Source organism: Grampus griseus, assembly GCF_964374135.1.
Source record: "Grampus griseus genome assembly, chromosome: 3".
NCBI lineage: Eukaryota > Metazoa > Chordata > Mammalia > Artiodactyla > Delphinidae > Grampus > Grampus griseus.
Window position 1 is genome coordinate 33,259,054 of NC_139019.1, and position 20,786 is coordinate 33,279,839.

The window sequence follows — 20,786 nt, forward strand, 5'->3', positions numbered from 1 at the left end:
CTCAGAATGGGCAATATGAATTATGTGGCACAAATGAATCTTTGAAGCCACTGCCTCATAAATCTGCTTAGGTTTAAAGTTATAATCTGAATTGTGCAGTCAGTTTTGAACTAAGCAAAATATGATTCCTCAATCCACTATCTCTTGGAATTTTAGAGCCCAAAGACCCTAGTGGTCATCAGATGCAACCACTAAGCTGATGCTGAAATTCCCCTAAGCTGATGCTCTGTATTCCCCTTGCTGTAACTTGTTCCAGCAAACAAGCTACTCAGTACTGCCGACCACACCAGACAAACTGTACTATGGTAAAACAGCTCCAATCATTAGCCATGCCTTTGGATGACTAAGCCCAGATCTGTTTCCAGAGGCTTCCATCCTCTAGCCCTGCTTCTGCCCCCACAGACACCAAGATGTTATCTTCCTTTCATACATCTGCCCTGTGGCTATAAAAACCACATTCTTGTTCCTGCCTTGGATTTGTATGTTTCACATTAAAACGTCACCTTCCCCTTCAACTCATGTGACTTGATTTTAAGCCTCCTTTCATCCTGGCTGCCCTCCTCTAACTCGCTAGGTTCCCAGTCATTTTTTAATACTGTATACATAGAGCAGAACACAATGACCCCAGTATAATCAGTTGGCCCACAGTCCCTACGTAGAAATGAATAATATACTTTTACTGTTGTGGTATTGATGATGTTATTATTATTTACCATGACAGGGACAAATGCCTTAATGTAATCTTTTTTCAAAAAGGATATTCCCGCATCTGTAAAATGAAGAGGTTGCATGAGACCAACAAAGGAGCTGTTTCATCAATTGCAACCTCATGCAAAGACCAATATGCTAAAAAAAAAAAAAAAAAGGCCAGATAGGGAGTTTCCTGGTTAAAAGCAAGAGTATGGAAAGCAATCTACAAATGCAATGCAATCCCTATTAAAATTCCAATGGCATTTTCACAGAAATAGAACAAATAAATCTAAAATTGTTAGGGAACCACAGAAGACCTCAACAGCCAAAAGAATCTTGGGAAAGAACAAAGCAAGAAGCATCACAGATATAATCCAGATTTCAAATTATATTACAAAGCTACAGTAATCAAAAGAGTATGTACTGGTATAAACACAGACACATAGATCAATGGAACAGAATAGAGAGCCCAGAAATTAACCCACATTTACATGGTCAATTACTCTAAGACAAAGGAGGCAAGAATATACAATGGGGAAACAACCATTTCTTCTATAAATGGTATTGAGAAAACAGGACAGCTAGATGCAAAAGAATTAAACTGGATTACTTTCTCATACTATATACAAAAATAAACTCAAAATGGATTAAAGACTTAAATGTAAGGCCCAAAACCATAAAACTCCTAGAAGAAAACATAGGCAGTATGCTCTTTGACATTGATCTTAGCAATATTTTTTTGGATATGTCTCCTCAGACAACGGAAACAAAAGCAAAAATAACAAATGGGACTACATCAAACTACAAAGCTTCTGCACAGCAAAGGAAACCATCAACAAAATAAATGGGCAAACTACTGAATGGGAGAAATATTTGCAAATCATATATCTGATAAGGTGTTAATATCCACAATATGTAAATAACTCATACAATTCAGTAACCAAAACAAACAAACATACAATCCAAATAAAATATGAGCAAAGGATCTAAGTCAACATTTTTCCAGATAAGACATACAGATGGCCAACAGATACATGAAAAGATGCTCAACATTACTAGTTATCAGGGAAATGCAAATCAAAGCCACAATGAGATATCACCTGACACCTGTCAGAATGTCTATTAACAAAAAGACTACAAGTAACAGAAATAACAATTGTTTAAAAGGATGCTGAGAAAAGGTAATACTTGTGCACTGTTCATGGGAATGTAAATTGGTGCAGCCACTATGGAAAATTAAAAACAGAACTACCATAATATCCAGCAATTCCACTTCTGAGTATTGACCCGAAGAAAACAAAAACACTAACTTAAAAAGATATATGCGGGCTTCCCTGGTGGCGCAGTGGTTGCAAGTCCGCCTGCCCATGCAGGGGACACAGGTTCGTGTCCTGGTCCGGGAGGATCCCACATGCTGCAGAGCGGCTGGGCCCGTGAGCCGTGGCCGCTGAGCCTGCACGTCGACCCTGTGCTCCACAGCAGGAGGGGCCGTGACAGTGAGAGGCCCGTGTACCGCAAAAAAAAAAAAAAAAAAAAAAAGATATGTGCATCCCCATAATCATTGCAGCATTCATTACAATAGCCAAGATATGGACACAAACTAAGTGGAGATATATATTTGTGACAACATGGATGGACTTGAGGGTATTGTGCTACGTGAAATAAGTCAGAGAAAGACAAATGCCATATGATCTTGCTATATGTAGAACCTAAAAAAAAAACAAAAACAAGAAACAAAACAAAACTGAGCTCACAGAAACAGATTGGTGGTTGCCAGAGGCAAGGGGTGGGGGGGTGGACAAAATGGTTGAAGAGGGTCAAAAGGTACAAACTTCCAGTTATCAAATAAATGTCATGGAAATGTAATGTACAGTATAATGACTATAGTTAATAATACTATATTGTATATTTAGAAGTTGCTAAGAAAGTAAATCTCAAAAGTTCTCATCACAAGAAAACTTTTTTAACTATATGTGGCAATGGATGTTAACCAGACATTGTAGTGATCATTTTGCAATATATACAAATATCAAATCATTATGTTGTACACCTGAAACTAATATAATGTTACATCTCAATAAAATTTTTTAAACTTTTAAAGTTTTTCTAAAAAGTAAGAGTATGGACAGGATAGGGGAAGCTGGATGTCTGCCTACTTGAACACCCCCTCACCACAATCCCCACTTTCAGCTTTCTCAAATGTTCTACGAAGCCTTAGACCCTTGTTCTGAAAACCCAACCCCGACCTCAAGATCCTCTGGAAAATGAAGAAAAACTTTCTAACTCAGAGTGTTACTTGCCTCCAAAAACCTTCAAGTGGTGAGACAACTGACATTCTCCAGTCCTGGGTATTACACCAACACCATACTGTTCACTTACACCTTTTCTTAACAGTAAATTCAAGAAGCTTTTTTTGTTGCTAGTTTTTGGGCTTTGGTAGCTTTGTTTGGTTTTGGCTTTGCAAATCACCTTCATGCAGGAAAAATATGAGGGGCCATATACATTAAAATCAATTTAACTCCATCTTTATTTAATTCTTAATTCTTTTCATTAAGAATTAAGAAGAATTAAAAAAACAAAAGCAAAGAAACTTTAATAAGTAAGATAAGGAGCTCAAAAATAAACCCACACACTTATGGTCAATTAATCTATAACAAAAGAGGCAAGAATATACAATGAAGAAAAGACAATCTCTTCAATAAGTGGTGCTGGGAAAACTGAACAGCTATATGTTAAAAAAAAAAAAATGAGATCAGAACATTTCCTAACACCATATACAAAAATAAACTCAAAATGATTGAAGACCTAGATGTAAGACCTGAAACCATAAAACTCCTAGAAGAGAACATAAGCAGAACACTTTTTGACATAAATCATAGCAATGTTTTTGGATCTGTCTCCTAAAGCAAAAGAAATAAGAGCAAAAATAAATAAATGGGGCCTAACTACACTGTAAAGCTTTGGCACAGCAAAGGAAACCATCAACAAAACAAAAAGACAACTTACCAAATGGGAGAAAATATTTGCAAATGGATATTTGCAAATATTTGCAAATGACAAACAAGGGTTTAGTACCCAAAATATATAAACACCTCATTCAACTTAATATCAAAAAAAAGATTTAAAAATGGGCAAAAGACCTGAATAGACATTTTTCCAAAGGAGACATATAGATGGCTAACAGGTACATGAAAAGATGCTCAACAACACTAATCATCAGAGAAATGAAAATCAAAACCACAATGAGAGGGAATTCCCTGGTAGTCCAGTGGTTAGGACTCCGCATTCTCACTGTCGAGGGCTCAGGTTCAATCCCTGGTCAGGGAACTAAAAGCCCACAAGCTGCGGGACATGGCCAAAAAAAAAAAAACAATGGGATATTACCTCACACCTATCAGAATGGCTATCATCAAAAAGACCACAAGTAACAAATGTTGGTGAGGATGCAGAGAAAAGGGAGCCCTCCTACACTATTGATGGGAATATAACTTGGTGCAGCCACTATGGAAAACAGGATGGAGGTCTCTCAAAAAATTAAAATAGAACTACCATATGACCCAGCAATTCCACTCCTGGGTATATATGTATACAAAGAAAACAAAAACACTAATTTGAAAAGATACATGCACCCCAATGTTCACAGCAGTATTATTTACAACAGCCAAGATACTGAGGCAAACTAAGTGTCCATCAAGAGATGGATAGGGGCTTCCCTGGCGGCGCAGTGGTTGAGAGTCCGCCTGCTGATGCAGGGGACACGGGTTCGTGCCCTGGTCCGGGAAGATCCCACATGCCGTGGAGCGGCTAGGCCCGTGAGCCATGGCCGCTGAGCCTGCGCATCCGGAGCCTGTGCTCCACAACAGGAGAGGCCACAACAGTGAGAGGCCCGCGTACCGCAAAAAAAAAAAAAAGAGAGATGAATAGATAAAAAAAATTTGGTATGTGTATATATATATATATATATACACACACATACACATATATACATATATATGTATATATATGCAATAGAATATTACTCAGCCATGAAAAGAATGAAGTTCTGCCATTTGTAGCAATGTGGATGGTCCTAGATAGTATTATACTTAGTGAAGTAAGTCAGAGAAAGACACTCTATGTTATCACTTACATGTGGAATCTAAAAAATAAAACAAATTTATATTATAAAACAGAAACAGACTCACAGATGTAAAGAACAAACTAGTGGTTACCAGTGGGGAGAGGGAATAGGGGAGGGGCAAAATAGGGGTTTGGGATTAAGAGACACAAACTACTATGTATAAAATAAATAAGATACAAGCATATATTGTACAGCACAGAGAAATCCAGCCATTATTTGATAATAACTTTAGTGTATAATCTCTAAAAATAGTGAATCACTATCTTGTACACCTGAAACTAACATTATAAATCAACTATACTTCAATAAAAAAATAATAAGCTAAAAAAAGTAAAATAAGGGCTATAATATATGTCTAAAGAAAAAGAGGAAAACAGGGGAAAGGGATGAAATGGAGAAAGAAGAAAAGATAATCAGAGATACAAAACCTCTTCCACAGAAGCGAGAGAGGGAGAGAAGGAAAGGGGTAACACAGAGGATGGCAGTACATTGGAAGGAGATGGAGAGTCCAGTAGTGAAGCACAAATGCGATGTAATCTTGTTTCTCTCTACACTCATCCAAGAGCAGAACCCCGACGTCCTGGGCACTACCTCCCAGAGGTCCATGGTAGTGAGAACCAGCCCTTCTAGATGAGATCACTGCCCTTTCCATACCTGTAGGAAAGAAGTGTCCATCCCAACACCCAACATTCTTCTCATCAGCTCACCCACTGTACTAAGAACGCTGACAAAGTCTAGTTTATACTTTTCGGATTCCTGGGTTTTGTGGGATTTTCACTTTTCTAACATAATATACAAAAAAGCCTCAAATTTTTTAAAAGATAATAATTGCATCCATTAAAGATGAAAAACACATCTAGGGTCACATCTTCAATCCCTCATTTTGCAAATGGAGAAACTAAGGCTCGACACTGAGATGACTTTCCCAGGGTCTCACAGCCTGGCAAGGAGGTAGCCATGAACTAGATCGGGGAGGGAGCAGAGTATCTGTGCTATCAACATGAAGGCAGATCATTTTCTGAAAAATGACACCACTAAAAGAGCCTGAGTCTTTGTCACCTCAAGTTTTCTCCACCATACATCTGTAGACTTGGCTCTGTCATGTTACCACTTCCTGATGTGGGGACTGTTTTCCTTTCAAGAATAAATAAACAGTACAAGCCAATAAACTCTAGAATGATAAATGCCCTCTTATCTCAATATTTTCTTCCCAGAAGATGGAATATTACAAACAAGAAAAATTCTTTTCACCAAAATAATAAACATTTATTGTAAGACACAAACAGGACACTAAAGAAAGCCTGGGGTGATTTTACTTTCTGTCAGTGCAACATTTTCTCCAAGTCCTTGGTGCTGTCAGCCCAGGGTGGACACACAGAGAGTAAGGCTGGTGAACTGGTCCTAAATACCAGTTTGGCCACACTCTGAGTCCAATCGCCCACTGAGACATGGCGCTGTGGCATCAGTTCCACTTAAGCAAATTCCAAGCAATTAGTTTGCCTGCCTCAAACTCACCCACCTAGAGGCAAATGCAATGCCCATGTCACCAAAAGTCCCAAGACCCACCCATTCCTACATCTCCAAAGAGAGTGGTCCCAATGCCCAGAGGGCCGTAATGGAGAAAGTTTCCCTGCTCTACGATACGGGTTATTTCTGTGAGGTAATACAAGCCACTCAACAACACGCAGCGACAGCCTGGGATCTCATTCTACTCCCCAAGGAGGTGATGGACCTTATATCATCTTTAGTCTTAAGTCCTCTCCAACTCTTACAGATACATTGAAAACTCCCATGATCCTGACCTCACAACTGAAAGAATCCAAGTCAAAAGACTCTTATTTCACTGATACACTGAATTGAAATGAACAGGTTATGGCCACTTATTGAGCACGTACTGTGTACAGGGCACATACCAGTGATTGCACAGGTGTGCCTGGGGAGAGTGAAAGGCAAGTACATCCTACCCTAAAACTGTTCTCATTCCAATTTTGTAGAAGTTGTTAATTCAGATTACTCCTGGCCTTTTTCTTGTTCCCACTCTTGTCCTGCTTTGCACACTGTTCTTACTAACACCTCTCTAAGAAAGTAATATGGAAAATTTTAGCTTAAGCAAGACAATTCAAAAGAATTCTTTGCTAATACGAAACTCAAAGATGATACCTGAATATCATTAATCCTTGCTATTGGAATCCCTTATTACTCCTATTGGTTTGGTTTTGTGGAGATGGAGATGCGGGAGGGAACATGGTCACAGATCACCCCTGACAGTACAACAGCATTTCCCAAGCACAGAATATTCCTGTTGCAGCTTCTAATTCCACACTTTGGGTCTCAGTTTTTCTACTTAAAGCACAGGTGCTGAAGTTCCTTCCTCCCAATGATCCTGTCACTGTTCATGAGGACCCTGTCTACCAACCACATCAAAGTCTCCAGATGTTAGTTGGAAGACCTGGTGCCTCTTCTTGCCTTAAACAATCCTCTACAATAAATAGCCAATGCACAGAGAAATGACCTTTGTAACCTAGGATGCAGAGATGAGGGAACATGTGTGCAGGTGGGATCCCCCCCAGTGTAGGTGCACGTACCACTGGTGCCCTTGGAAATTCAACTGCAGTAGATTGACTAAGATGTGATCTTGCCAAAGGCAAGGAACATATTATGTGGCATTTGATGAATTCTTCTAGCCTTATAAATCCGATTCTTTATTCTGTGCCCCTAAGAGACCTGAAATTAAAGAGATCAGCATTATTGAATTTTGCAGAAAACACAGCTATAGGACTGATGCATTTAACTTCCTTTACTGAGCATTCTATTACAAAGAAAATGGATAACTTTGATTCAAGAAGCTGGAGGAAACAGGAGGGAAAAAAATATAGCCAACATCTTCTACTAGAGGGTAATATGAGAAATAATTTATGCTGACCCTTTCCTTGAAGTGCTAACAGTTTACAGGTAAAATTTCCCAAGATTTTTTCACATACTAATATATATTAAGCCCCCATTCATGTGCATCACAAGGTGCCAAGTAGAGCAAGTCAAGAACAAAGGACAACAGAAAACAACTGGTCACTGACTTAAAATGCTTACATTTTGCAAGCGATAAGCTTAGTACCAATTGCTTAGTACTTCTCAAAGAGTCACCTGTTGGTGCTCTGCATCAGAACCACCATGACAGCCTTACAGAAATGCAGAGGCCTGGGTCTCAGCTAATGTCAATGGTTTAGAATCTCTGAGCAAAAGGACTTTTTTCCAGGTTCCCTAGAGATGATGAAGTACACTAAAGTTTGAGACTGCTGCCATAGGAGCGATCTCAAGTCTGTATTATTCAGGAGGTTCCACTACAGGCCTCAATGAGGGAATGACTCAATTACATGGGGCTGAAGTTTACTGAGTCTCGTCCTCCCATTTCCGTCTTATACTCAAGCTCACGTTCCAACGGAATTCCTTTGACTTTTAAGGTTGAGAGGAAATTGTTGATGTTCCTGAATTACCCTTAATAATAGCTTAGCCACACTTGGAAGGGCTGAACATAGTAATGCTTGATTAATTTGGACCTGTTCAAGGAGAGACTGCACTAATCTGGGAAAGGTCAAAATCTACTCCTTTTTACTAGAGATTTTTTTCCCCTCCGTGGAATAATAATAATGTATTCTAACTCACAAACTAAAGCCAAATTTTAGATCTGGACTTTTGGCCTTATGTGGTTTGAGATATGCTTAAAAATTTCTCAACCACGTCACCTATCCCCTGGTCCATCATTACCAACTGCTGTGATTTTTTTTTCCTCTGGTATAATAGGCATTCTGGTTCTGAATCCAAATAACTAATGGCAAAGAGAAAGAAATAATCATTATTAAAACACACAGGGACTTCCCTGGTGGCCCAGTGGTAAAGAATCCACCTTCCAATGCAGGAGAGGCAGACTTGATCCCTGGTCAGGGAACTAAGATCCCACGTGCTGCAGGGCAAATAAGGCTGCACACCACAACTACTGAGCTTGTGTGCCTCAAGTAGAGAGCCCACGTGCCGCAAACTACAGAGCCCACACACTCTGGACCCCGCACACCACAACTACAGAGCCCACGCACCCTGGAGCCCCTGAGCCACAACTAGAGAGAAGCCCACGCACCAAAACAAAGAGCCCACATGCCACAACGAAGACCCCACATGCCACAACTAAGACCCAATGTAGCCAAATAATAATAATAGTAAAGAAAATAAAACACACACACATAATATGACAGGCACTGATTTCCTCAGTTCTTTTTCATATAATTTATTCATCATCATCATAATCCTGGGGTAGATATTATTAGCCCTATTTTACAGTTGAGGATAGGGAATCACATGGCTACTAAATGATAAAACCAGATATGATACCAGGTCTCAGCCCTCCACATCAGGGAGCTGCCTTTATTATACCAGGCAGCATCTTCCTTCACTGAAAATACTTGAAGGAAGCTTCGAGTTTGTTACTCTAGGGAATAAATAATGCCCTGAAGAAAAGGGGACTTTAAAGTCCATCAGACTCAGTTTGAATCAAGAATGTGTTCCTCCAACAAGATGTATAACCTCGAGTAAAGTCACTTAATCTCTCTGTGGCTCTGTTTATAAAAGATAAACATCATCTATTCAAACAGGGTACTATTTATTCCCTTCCGATGAAAAGTACTTGAAATTAGGAAGTAACAATGTGAAAGCCTCTAATATCATAGGTAACAGTTAAAAAAAACTGTAGCTCGTGTTCTTCCTTTTCATTTTTTAAATATCAATTAAATAAAAGTATTTTTCTAAAATATCACTGAGGCAGCTCATGAAGAGAATGGAGAATCAAAAAGAGTAAATCAGGCAAGTAAAGAGTCCCTGGAGAGTGAAAAGAAAGTATATGCAAATGGAATAAGAATACCTGTATAGAAGGAAACAACAGATGGACACTCAAACCAAACTTCTTCTATTTGACAAATTTGTGAAGATCATGCTGATAGAGGTCCCATCATGTCTTGATGAACGCAGAAAGCTCACTTAGCAGCACCATATCATAAAGAACAGGTTAAATAATTCTACGTTCTCATATCCAGTAAAAGTTTCTCCCTTTAAGAATAAGCATGCCCCCTTGAAATCTGAGTTTTGCTATTGCTAAAACATGTTAAGAATCTTTCTTCATAATACCATACATCATACTGGACTCTATAGCTGACAAAATACTTGTAGCTTCACAAAGTCACCTGAGTAATAAGTACCACATCACCACACCATCAGATGATAAAGACACATCTCCGTTTCTCCTGTCTTGGCCATCACAACACAATCCCTGAAAGGAGAAGTATTCCCAGCCTCATGTTCCAAGTGAGACAGGCCCTCCTAAGTCCACCACACCACCTCAGAACTAGAGAAGGAAATTCTCAGAGTTCCTCTTGTTCCTGAGACCAGCACACTGAGGGCTATTTCTCTCCTCCCTTGGCCACCATCCTGCTGAGAGCTGCAGTAGAGAACACCTGTCCAATGGCCCCACATTGTCCTGCTTGGCCATCAGTTCTCATACGTCACATCCCTATTACCTGTTAACCAGAAACCTGAGCTCCCACATCATCCATCATCCCAAGTCTTCTGTACATTTATGACTCTGAACAACTTTCCTAACCATCATCTACCTCTAAACCCCTTCCCCTTATCTGTCATCAGCAAACACTCTTGTTATGGCTTGAACTGTGGCCCCACCCACCCAAATTCCTATGTGTAACTCCTAATCCTCAGTACCTCAGAGTGTGACCTAATTTAAAAGTAGGGTCATTACACACTGATGAAAGAAATTTAAGATGACACAAACAAATGGAAAGATGTACTGTGCTCATGGACTGGAACAATTAATAGTGTCAAAATGACTATACTATCCAAGGCAATCTACAGATTTAGTGCAATCCCTATCAAAATTCCAATGGCATTCTTCACAGAACTACAACATATAACTCCAAAATTTGTATGGAAACACAATAGACCCTGAATAACCAAAACAATCTTGAGAAAGAAGAACAAAGCTGAAAGCATCATGCTCCCTGATTTTAAACTAAACTAAAAAGCTACGGTCATCAAAACAGTATGGCGTTAGCACAAAAACAGACCCATAAATCAATGGAACAGAAGAGAGAGCCCAGAAATGAACCCATACTTATATGGACAATTAATATGAAAAAAAGGGGCAAGAATATACAATAGGGAAATGACAAACTCTTCAGTTAATGATGTTGAGAAAACTAGACAGCTACATGCAAAAGAATCAAACTGGACTTGACTACTTTCTCACACCATAAACAAAAATAAATTCAAAATGAATTAAAGACTTAAGTGTAAGACCTGAAACCATAAAACTCCTAGAAGAAAACATAGGCAGTAGGCTCTTTGATATTGGTCTCAGCAATATTTTTTTTTTATATATTTCTCCTCAGGCAAGGGAAACAAAAGCAAAAACAAACAAATGTGACCTAATTAAACTCAAAATCTTTTGCACAGGAAAGGAAACTATCAACATATGAAAATATTGCCTACTGAACGGTAGAAGATATATGCAAATGATATGTGTGACAAGGGGTTAATATGTAAAATACACAAAGAACTCATACAACTTAACTTTAAAAAAAAAATCCAACTTAAAAATGGGCAGAGAACTTGAATAGACATTATTCCAAAGACATACAGATGACAAATAGGCACATGAAAACATCTTCAACATCACTAATCGTCAGGGAAATGTAAATCAAAACCACAATGAGATATCACCTCACATTTGTCAGAATAGCTATTATCAAAAACACAGCAAATAACAAGTACTGGCAAGGATGTGGAGAAAAGGGAAGCCTTGTGCCCTGTTGGTGGGAATATAAATTGGTACAGCCACTAGGAAAACAGTATGGAGGTCCCTCAAAAAATTAAAAATAGAACTACCATACAATCCAGCAATTCCACTTCTGGATATTTTTCCAAGGAAAACAAAACTCTAATTTAAAAAGGCACCCCTATGTTCACTGTAGCATTATTCACTATAGTAAGATATGGAAGCAACCTAAGTGCCCATCGATATATAAGTGGATAAAGAAGATGTGGTGTGTATGCATGTGTGTGTGTGTGTGTGTGTGTATACACACACACACATATGTGTATATATATACACACATATATGTGTGTGTATGTGTATATATATATATTTATGTGTGTGTATAGTATATGCTCAGAATATTACTCAGCCATGAAAGAGAATGAAACCCTGCCTTTACAGCAATGTGGATGAACCTAGAGAGTATTATACTAAGTGAAATAAGTCAGAGAAAAACAAATACTACATAATTTCACTTACATGTGGAATCTAAGAAAACAAAACGAACAAACACAATAAAACAGAGACAGAGTCACAGATACAGAGAACAAATAGGTGGTTGCTGGGGGTGGGGTGGAAGATGAGAGAAATAGATGAGGGAGATTAAGAGGTACAAACTGGGCTTCCCTGGTGGCGCAGTGGTTGAGAGTCCGCCTGCTGATGCAGGGGGCACAGGTTCGTGCCCCGGTTCGGGAGGATCCCACATGCTGCGGAGCGGCTGGGCCCGTGAGCCATGGCTGCTGAGCCTGCGCGTCCGGAGCCTGTGCTCCACAACGGGAGTGGCCACAACAGTGAGAGGCCCACGTACCGAAAAAAAAAAGAAGTACAAACTTTCAGTTACAAAATAAATGAGTCATGGTTATGAAATGTACAGTGTGGGGAATACAGTCAATAATTACAAAAAACCTTTGTATGGTGACAGATGGTAACTAGACTTATTGTGGTGATCACTTTGAAACGTATAGAAATATCGAATCACTATGTCTGCACCAGGAGCTAACATGGTGTTGCTGATCAATACTTCAAAAACAAACAAACAAACTCATAGAAAAAGAGATCTGATTTGTGGTGACCAGAGGCAGGGGTTGGGGGAAGGGTAATTGGGTGAAGGTTGTCAAAAGGTATAAACTTCCAGTTATAAGGTAAATAAGTACCAGGAATGTAATGTACAACATAAATATAATTAACTCTGCAATACGTTATGTGTTAATATTGTCAAGAGTAAATCCTAAGAGTTCTCATCAAAAGGAAAAATATATATATTTTCTGTTTATTTAATCTTGTATCTATATGAGATGATGGATTTTCACTAGATTTATGTATGTAAATCAAAGTATTATGCTGTACACCTTAAACTTATATAGTGCTGTATGTCAATTATACCTCAATAAAACTGGAAGAAACAAAATTAAAATTTAAAAATAAAATGTAAAAAAAACAGGGTCATCACAAACATAATTACTTAAGTTAGAATTAAGTCATACTGGAGTAGGGTGGACTTCTAACCCAATATGACTGGTATCCTCATAAAAAGGAGAAATTTGGAAACAGGCACACACTCAGGGAGAACGTCATGTTGGATTTATGTTGCCACAGGCAAGGAACTACCAGAAGCTAGGAGACAGGCCTGGAACAGATTTTCCCCTGACGGCTTCAACAGGAGCATGCCCCTGTCAATGTCTTGATTTCAGACTTCTGGCCTTCAAAACTATGAGACAATAAATTTCTGTTATTCTAAGTCACCCAGTTGGCGGTACTTTCTTATTCAGCTCCAGCCAGCTCATTCCATTCTTCTCTGAACACCTCCTTCTCCTGGCTGTGTTATGGTGACACGAGTCTCCTCTACAGCCCTCCTGAGGGGAAGATTTATTCCTCTCGCACCCTCCCATGCCTCAAAGTCTGGAAATGGAGCAGTTATCCACCTTGCGCCCATTGCTCCCTCCAAACCAGTTCTCTCTCTCTGCTCAAAAGCTCAGATCTCTTAAAGTTCAAGCCTAACACTCCCCCTATTTGTTACTGTCATCTACAAATCCTGGTCGCTCTGCATCACTTATTGATTAATTTTTATTAACTGTTACACAAGCTCCTTTCTGCCCCTACTCCTGTCAGAAAATAATTACAATAATGGCATCAACACTCTGGTGTCTCAGTTCCTCTACCTCCTCAAGTCCAAAGATTGCCTCCACCAAGCCCAGTCACCCATTCTATCTTGTCATCACCATTAACTGTACCACCTTCAAAACAGCCTCAAACTTCCCACTCTTTGAACACCATGTTCTAAACTTTCAGCTTGGGCACTCTGTACACATTCTGCAGCAATTCTTCGCTTCCATTTACCGAGCCTTCCAATCCACTATCATCCTACTTTCCCTCTTGATCACTCTTCTCATGTCTTCCCTCTCTTCTTGCCCAGTTTGAATTCCATTAGTCCTTAACTAGAATGACTGCCTTGGAAACACATTTCACTTTCTCCCTTTTTGTTTTAGCACAACAGTACAGCAAAAGCTCCAACTCTGATAAAACCCATCAATCTGCCTACGGTAGATCTCTGTCTGACAAACCAAATTTGCCAGAGTAAAGTACATACGTAACTATGCTGTTCGATCTCCCTTTAAAGTTATGACTATAAAAATAGATTTCGCAGCTGCCATCCCTCCCTATCAATTATCTACCATCCTCCTAGTCATAACCTCTCATTCCTTGAAAAGTTGCACCCCTGGATTGTGTCTTCCATCACATTTCCTGTGAGTTACTGGTGATCATAATATTCAAATAACTGACCCATTTAATACTATGGAATACTATGACATGTCAGGTTCTTGACCTATTCCTGACAATTGACCTTGCCCTCAGCCTTACCTCAAGCACACACTTCAGTGTTTATACCCTAGATTTTGTCATTACTGAGATCCATAATCTCAGTTTCCAGCATATCAATATCTAATGTCTAACTTCTATCTTTCCAGCTCACTCTTTCTTTCATACTCACTCCAAAACTCCCTTGGCTCTATTGGGACATCCAGTCCATTGGTCCTACCACCTACCCTTCTCAAGTCCCTCCTTCACTGCTTACCAAATTTAGATACAAGATCCATCATTTTAATCACTCCCTGCATACATCCTCACCTAGTTGGCTTCCTTCATACTTATCTGACAAAGTTTAACACTGCTAAAATCTGGACTTCCCTGGTGGCCCAGTGGTTAAGACTCTGCGCTTCCACTGCAGGGGGCACGGGTTCAATCCCTGGTCAGGCAAGTTCCACACGCCACGTGGTGTGGCAAAAAAAAAAACCTGCTAAAACCTAACTCAGTATCTACTGCACATCTGCAACTGAGCAGCTGAATGTGGCTAGAGAAAAACACAGAACTATGCTGACTAATCTTTCAAATATGACCTCAAATCTCAAAAATACTGCCCAGCAACCTTCTACATTCCTCTGACTTTCGCAGTCCACAAACACCTCTTTTCATATCTCTCTTCTCTCCCCAAATTTCCATACTAGCTCCATCCTTACTGTTAGCTGAAATTCTTGCCTCTTATTTTCCTAATAAAATAGAATCATTTAGGAAATAATTTCCTAAATGGGAAGCCCCTAACCCCTTGTTTAATTATCTTAATTCCATTTCCTTACCCCTACTCAAAGACTTTGCTTCTACAATTATTCTCTCTTCTGATTGCAACACCAGTCTTCTCTTTACTATACAAATATGCTGTAATATGTCCATCTTAAAAATACCCTCTTTGACCCCACAATCTCCCTCCAGCAGCTGGTCCATTTTTCTATTCTTATTTATAGAAAAACTCCTAAAAAGAGATGCCTGGGCTTCCCTGGTGGTGCAGTGGTTGAGAGTCCGCCTGCCGATGCAGGGGACACGGGTTCGTGCCCCGGTCCGGGAAGATCCCACATGCCGCGGAGCGGCTGGGCCCGTGAGCCATGGCCTCGGAGGCTGCGTGTCCGGAGCCTGTGCTCCGCAACGGGAGAGGCCACGACAGTGAGAGGCCCGCGTACCGCAAAAAAAAAAAAAAAAAAAAAAAAAAAGAGATGCCTGTGATAGCTGTCTTCAGGTTCTCAATCCCTCTAATCAGATGTTAACTCAGCATTCCACCAAGCTCACTCACGTCGCCAAGCCCAATCGTCAACGCTTGGTCCCCATCTCCTAACTCTCAGCAGCATCAAGCACAGTTAATCATGTCCCTTATGAAACACTTTCTTTTCTTGGCTTCCAGGACAACGCACTTTAAGACTTTACCTCCTGCTTCACAGGCTGCTCCTTTTCCATCTACTTCATAGAATCCTTCTCTGCTAAAGCGAATGTGGTGGGGTGACCATATCTCAGGTCTAGACCTTCTTACCTAAGACTACACCTACTCCCCAGGTGCTTAATCTAGTCCAATAGCTTTATATTCTGTCTATATGATGATGACGCCCAAATCACCATCCCTGATCACTCACACTCCAAATGTGCATATCCAATCACCTACAGGACACTTCTCAGTATCGCCAAAACCCAACTCGGGAATCCTACTCTACAGCCTCTAAAATATCTCCTTCTCCAGCCTCCCAGTAAATGAGAGACTATCCCATTACTACTCCATTTATCCAGCCAAAAACCTAAGGTTACTCTTTGATTTTTCCCTCTCTCAGACTCTCCATAATCAATCCATCGGCAAGGCTGGTTCACAGTACTATCTCAATACATCCGTATGGAATGAATGGATGGACGTATAAACGAGCAAATGTGAGCAACTGTATTGTACCAGGAGTAGAAATCATAAAACTACTCTTTACAGTCCAAAGATACAACCAGCTGCATGCATTCTTAACATGCCTTTTTAAGAACGTATGAGGAAATGAAACCTGTAGTAAAGATGCTGAGATTTATAGCAAGTCCTCACTTCTCAAAGTTGGTCACTTCCCCTTAAATTACTGGTATGATCTGCCCAGTGCTACTATTTTGGGAGATCTAATTTCCCTTCTGTTGACTAATTTAAATAAGTTCTGACATGCTGCATTTTCACATCCTTGCTCTCCAAATATAACAAATCCCTAAACTTCTATAATCTATTGATTTCCAGACACTGACTTTGTAACTGCTCAGGTGAAAATCTGGAGAACAAAACTAATTAGATGAAAGGAGCAATAGCTTTGGTGCACCAGAGCAGAAAGACAATGAGCCCTATCAAATTATCTCTGGGAACAATCTCTAACAGTGGAATAAATATGGTATTTTCTTCAACTTCACATTTTAATGCAATATTTTTGATTTGCTTTTCAACCCAAATTCAATTAAAAATGTAAACAATTAATATTTTTAGGAATGACAAACATTAATTCCCTTTTCTTCTATTAGTGCCTCTAAAAATGTCTTGGGTCATTGCTTTTTCCATAAAGGAGCAAAAATATTGAGCCAGGGTTGATTCAAGTAGCCATTAGCAGCTTAGTTTGCTGACTGTCATCCACACTCCTTTTAAGTTCTTTTGAGTTCAGAAAGGAACTACCAGATGATAAGTGTACAAACCATACACTTTAACAAAATTTTGTCTAAAGCTCAGGTTGTAAACTTATTTCTCACACTGACAAAGTCAGTCACAAGACAGTTCCTCTTGACCTGGCCTCCCACAGAGGTACCCAGAGATCACAAGGGTACAGCCTAGCCACCACCCCTGGAAAATCATTGCATAACACATACACTCTTGACAGGAAGTCTATGGTATTATTTTGAAAATATTCTCACCTAGGTAATGAACCTAGTCATTTACTTCTTTTTTTCCGTCCCCGGTATGACAAAGCTAATGTAAATGGAAAGATAAAGAAATTATGCTGAAAAAGAGTGAAGAAGCAAATGATTTGAAGAGGAGCAGAAACTTTCAATACGAGAAGATGGAAACTGTAGACCATCTCTGTGTGCACTGAAAGCATGACTGAAAGTGCTGCACGAAGCGTGCTTTTCAACCTTCGGAAACAAATTCCTGAGAATAAAGAGACACTGAAGAAAGCTATTAAGTAAAGCTGTGGTGACTTTTTTTGCTACAGTGGGACTTGCGGGCTTAAAACTTGGGTTCTTGCATTTTTTTTGAAAAAAATAAACAAGTCTATGCAGCTGCTTCCTACATAAATCATGAAAAACTACCAGTTAAAGTCAAGGCCCTGTGCTCTATGACTAATAATGTGACCTTGAATAAGTCACTTACTTAACTTCTCTACCTTCAGTTTTCTCCCTAGGAAAATGAACAACAAGAGCACCTATCCTGTGGGGCTGATTTGAAGGTTGATAATAATAATAGCCAACAGTTGCTAAGTGCTACTATATACCAGGCACTATTAAAGTACTTTGGTCGTATGAATTCACTTAATCCCTACAGCAACTGTATGAGGTAGATAAATACTATTATTATCCTTATTTTGTAGAAAAGGATACTGAGGCACAGAAATACGCTCCAAGGACCAGAAGCATCAGCGTCATTTGGGAGCTTGTTAGAAATGCCAAATTTCAAGCTCAGGTTACTGATTCAAAATCCACCTTTCAATAAGATTGACAGATGATTCCTATGCAAGTTCAAGTTTCAAAAGCACCTAACTAAAACCACCTGGCTAGAAGTGGTGGCGGGGAGAGCCTGAACTTTACAGACTTCACTCCATAACCACTACACTACATGCCTCTTTGCATTAGAGAATGCTTGTACAGTGCCTAGCAAACACTAAGTAATAAATATTTGTTATCATTACAATATTTCAAAGGTGTTTTGTAAAAGAATATATATCTGCATATGTGTGTATATATATATAGGAAATTATTATATGAATTATATATATGAATCATATATATGAATCATATATGATCATACATGAATCGTATATATGATCATGCATGAATCATACATGAATCATATATATAAAATTATTTATATATAAATCATTATATATATATGAAATATATATGAAATTATTATCACCTAACACAGCACTGACAGGAATCTGACTCACAGAATTCTAGAACTTCAACATTGAAATGGAACATAGAGAGCTAAGAATTCAAATCTCTTGTTTTATTTCTATGGAAATTGATACTAAGAGACGGAGTAATTTGACCCAGGTCAACCACTAAATTAGGGGCACAGCAAAGATCTGAGCCTGAGCTTCATAGGTCCGCAATTATGCAGTCATTACCAGCTTCTCTTTATTCCCTGCTACTGCACAGGTCAAAAAAAAAGACAATTGAATAAGTAAGCAATTAGTAGATGCAAGTGGTTTCACATTACTGTTTAAAGTGTTCTGCCAACCACAGAGGCAAATTCTAATGTCTATGAATATAAAATATCTTCAAAATGTGTTTCTTCAGAAACCAATTGTTTACTGGCTCCACAGCAGATTTAGTAGATTTTCTGTTGGGTGTTCTCCTGGCATTTGGCCAAAGCATTGATGCAAAATTGGTGTTGTGTAATACTGTAAATTTGGGGCAATAATGTAGCTAACCTTCCCTAACAAGCACTCTTTCTATCCAGCATTAATCCTTATCTATCCATCTTCATAGGAAATTTTTTTCAAGAATGACAATGTTTTGATCTTTTCTAAATTGCATCATATTCTCCCCCACAAACACAGGAGTCCCACCTCATAAATACTAGTCTTCCAATTAGTCCAGCTGAATTTTATTTTCTGCTTGCCATCTCCACACTCATATTCCTTTTGCCTCTGTAAAAACAGACACCTACGCTTGACTGTGCATTTCTCCTCATATCTCTACATTCCTCCAAGATTCTCAATCATGCAAAATATATTCAGATTATTCTTTGAGCAAGTTATTTTACTCTTTCTTCAAACTGCTCAAAATTCATTTCTTTCAAAAAGGCTTATCTTTACTAACATGAATTGTTGAGGAGACTAGGATTTCTTGAATATTGGGCATTTTATTAATCTTTACTATGTAATCAACAGTAAAGACATAACATGCATAATCCCTGGCTTCATCTCCTATACAATATTATCTATACAGATACCAGCTGTCCTTAGTCTTATTAGTGAGTTTTAATTTGGATGCTTTGTGTGCATGTTCACTGTTCCTTGACGCCCCTCCCACCTTGCGTTCACTGCTCTCTGCGGTGATTCAGGATTTGCTGCAGACATCTGGTGAGAAGAAATTGTTTTGCCGTCCTATTGAAAGTGGATGAATTATTTAGATCCACCCTTCCTAGATCGTATTTTTCCTTCAAGTGAATTTCCTTATGGGTTTAAAGAAGTAGAAAGCTTAATGTATGCTCAACTGTATTAAAAATTAACAGAAAAAACAGGAAACTATTCACCAAAATATTAATACTTTGGTGATCTAAGGATGTTTGAATTATGGATGATATTAATCTATTTATTTTTACCTTTCTGTACGTTTTGAGATTAATAAAATAGAAGATAAACAATAATTTTAAGAAGGTCAAAGTTGTTAGAAACAGAAGTGTGGGTTCATATTGGCCTCTAGATAGTAATTCCTAACACACTGGACAAACACACCAAAATTCAAACAATTTTTTAAAAAAATAATAAAAATGATTTAAAAAAGAAAACAAACAGTCAACCTGGTAACTTAAGAGTAATAGGTGATCACAAAACAGAGAAAATTAGATTAAGATAAACCTACACAGAATTCTCCTCACATCACATTCCAACTTGACATCATAGAACAGAAATCACCAATAACAAGAATGTAGGGAGACCTTCATTATTTCTCCCCATATGTTCCCAGACTCAAAGATCCAAGGAGTTACAACTAAGGAACAAGGCAGATGTTACTTTCTACCTTCTCTATTCTACTCTGTGAAAAAAGGAGTAACTATGCCCTTTTACCCTCCCCACCACCTTCTACTCAGCTGCAAAAAAGGAAAACAAGAACAATAAACTCATTTAATTCAAAAGACAAGAATTATATGTTACATTTTCTCACCACAAAATAGTTTATAATAATTTTTTTTATTTAAGTACGATTTGGAAATTAGAAGAGGAAAATTACTCTTAAATACCCTTTGGATAGAAAAAGAAACCAAAATTACAACTACAGACCATTTGGAAAATAACAAAAATAAGAACACTACATATAAAAACTTGGACAATACTGCTG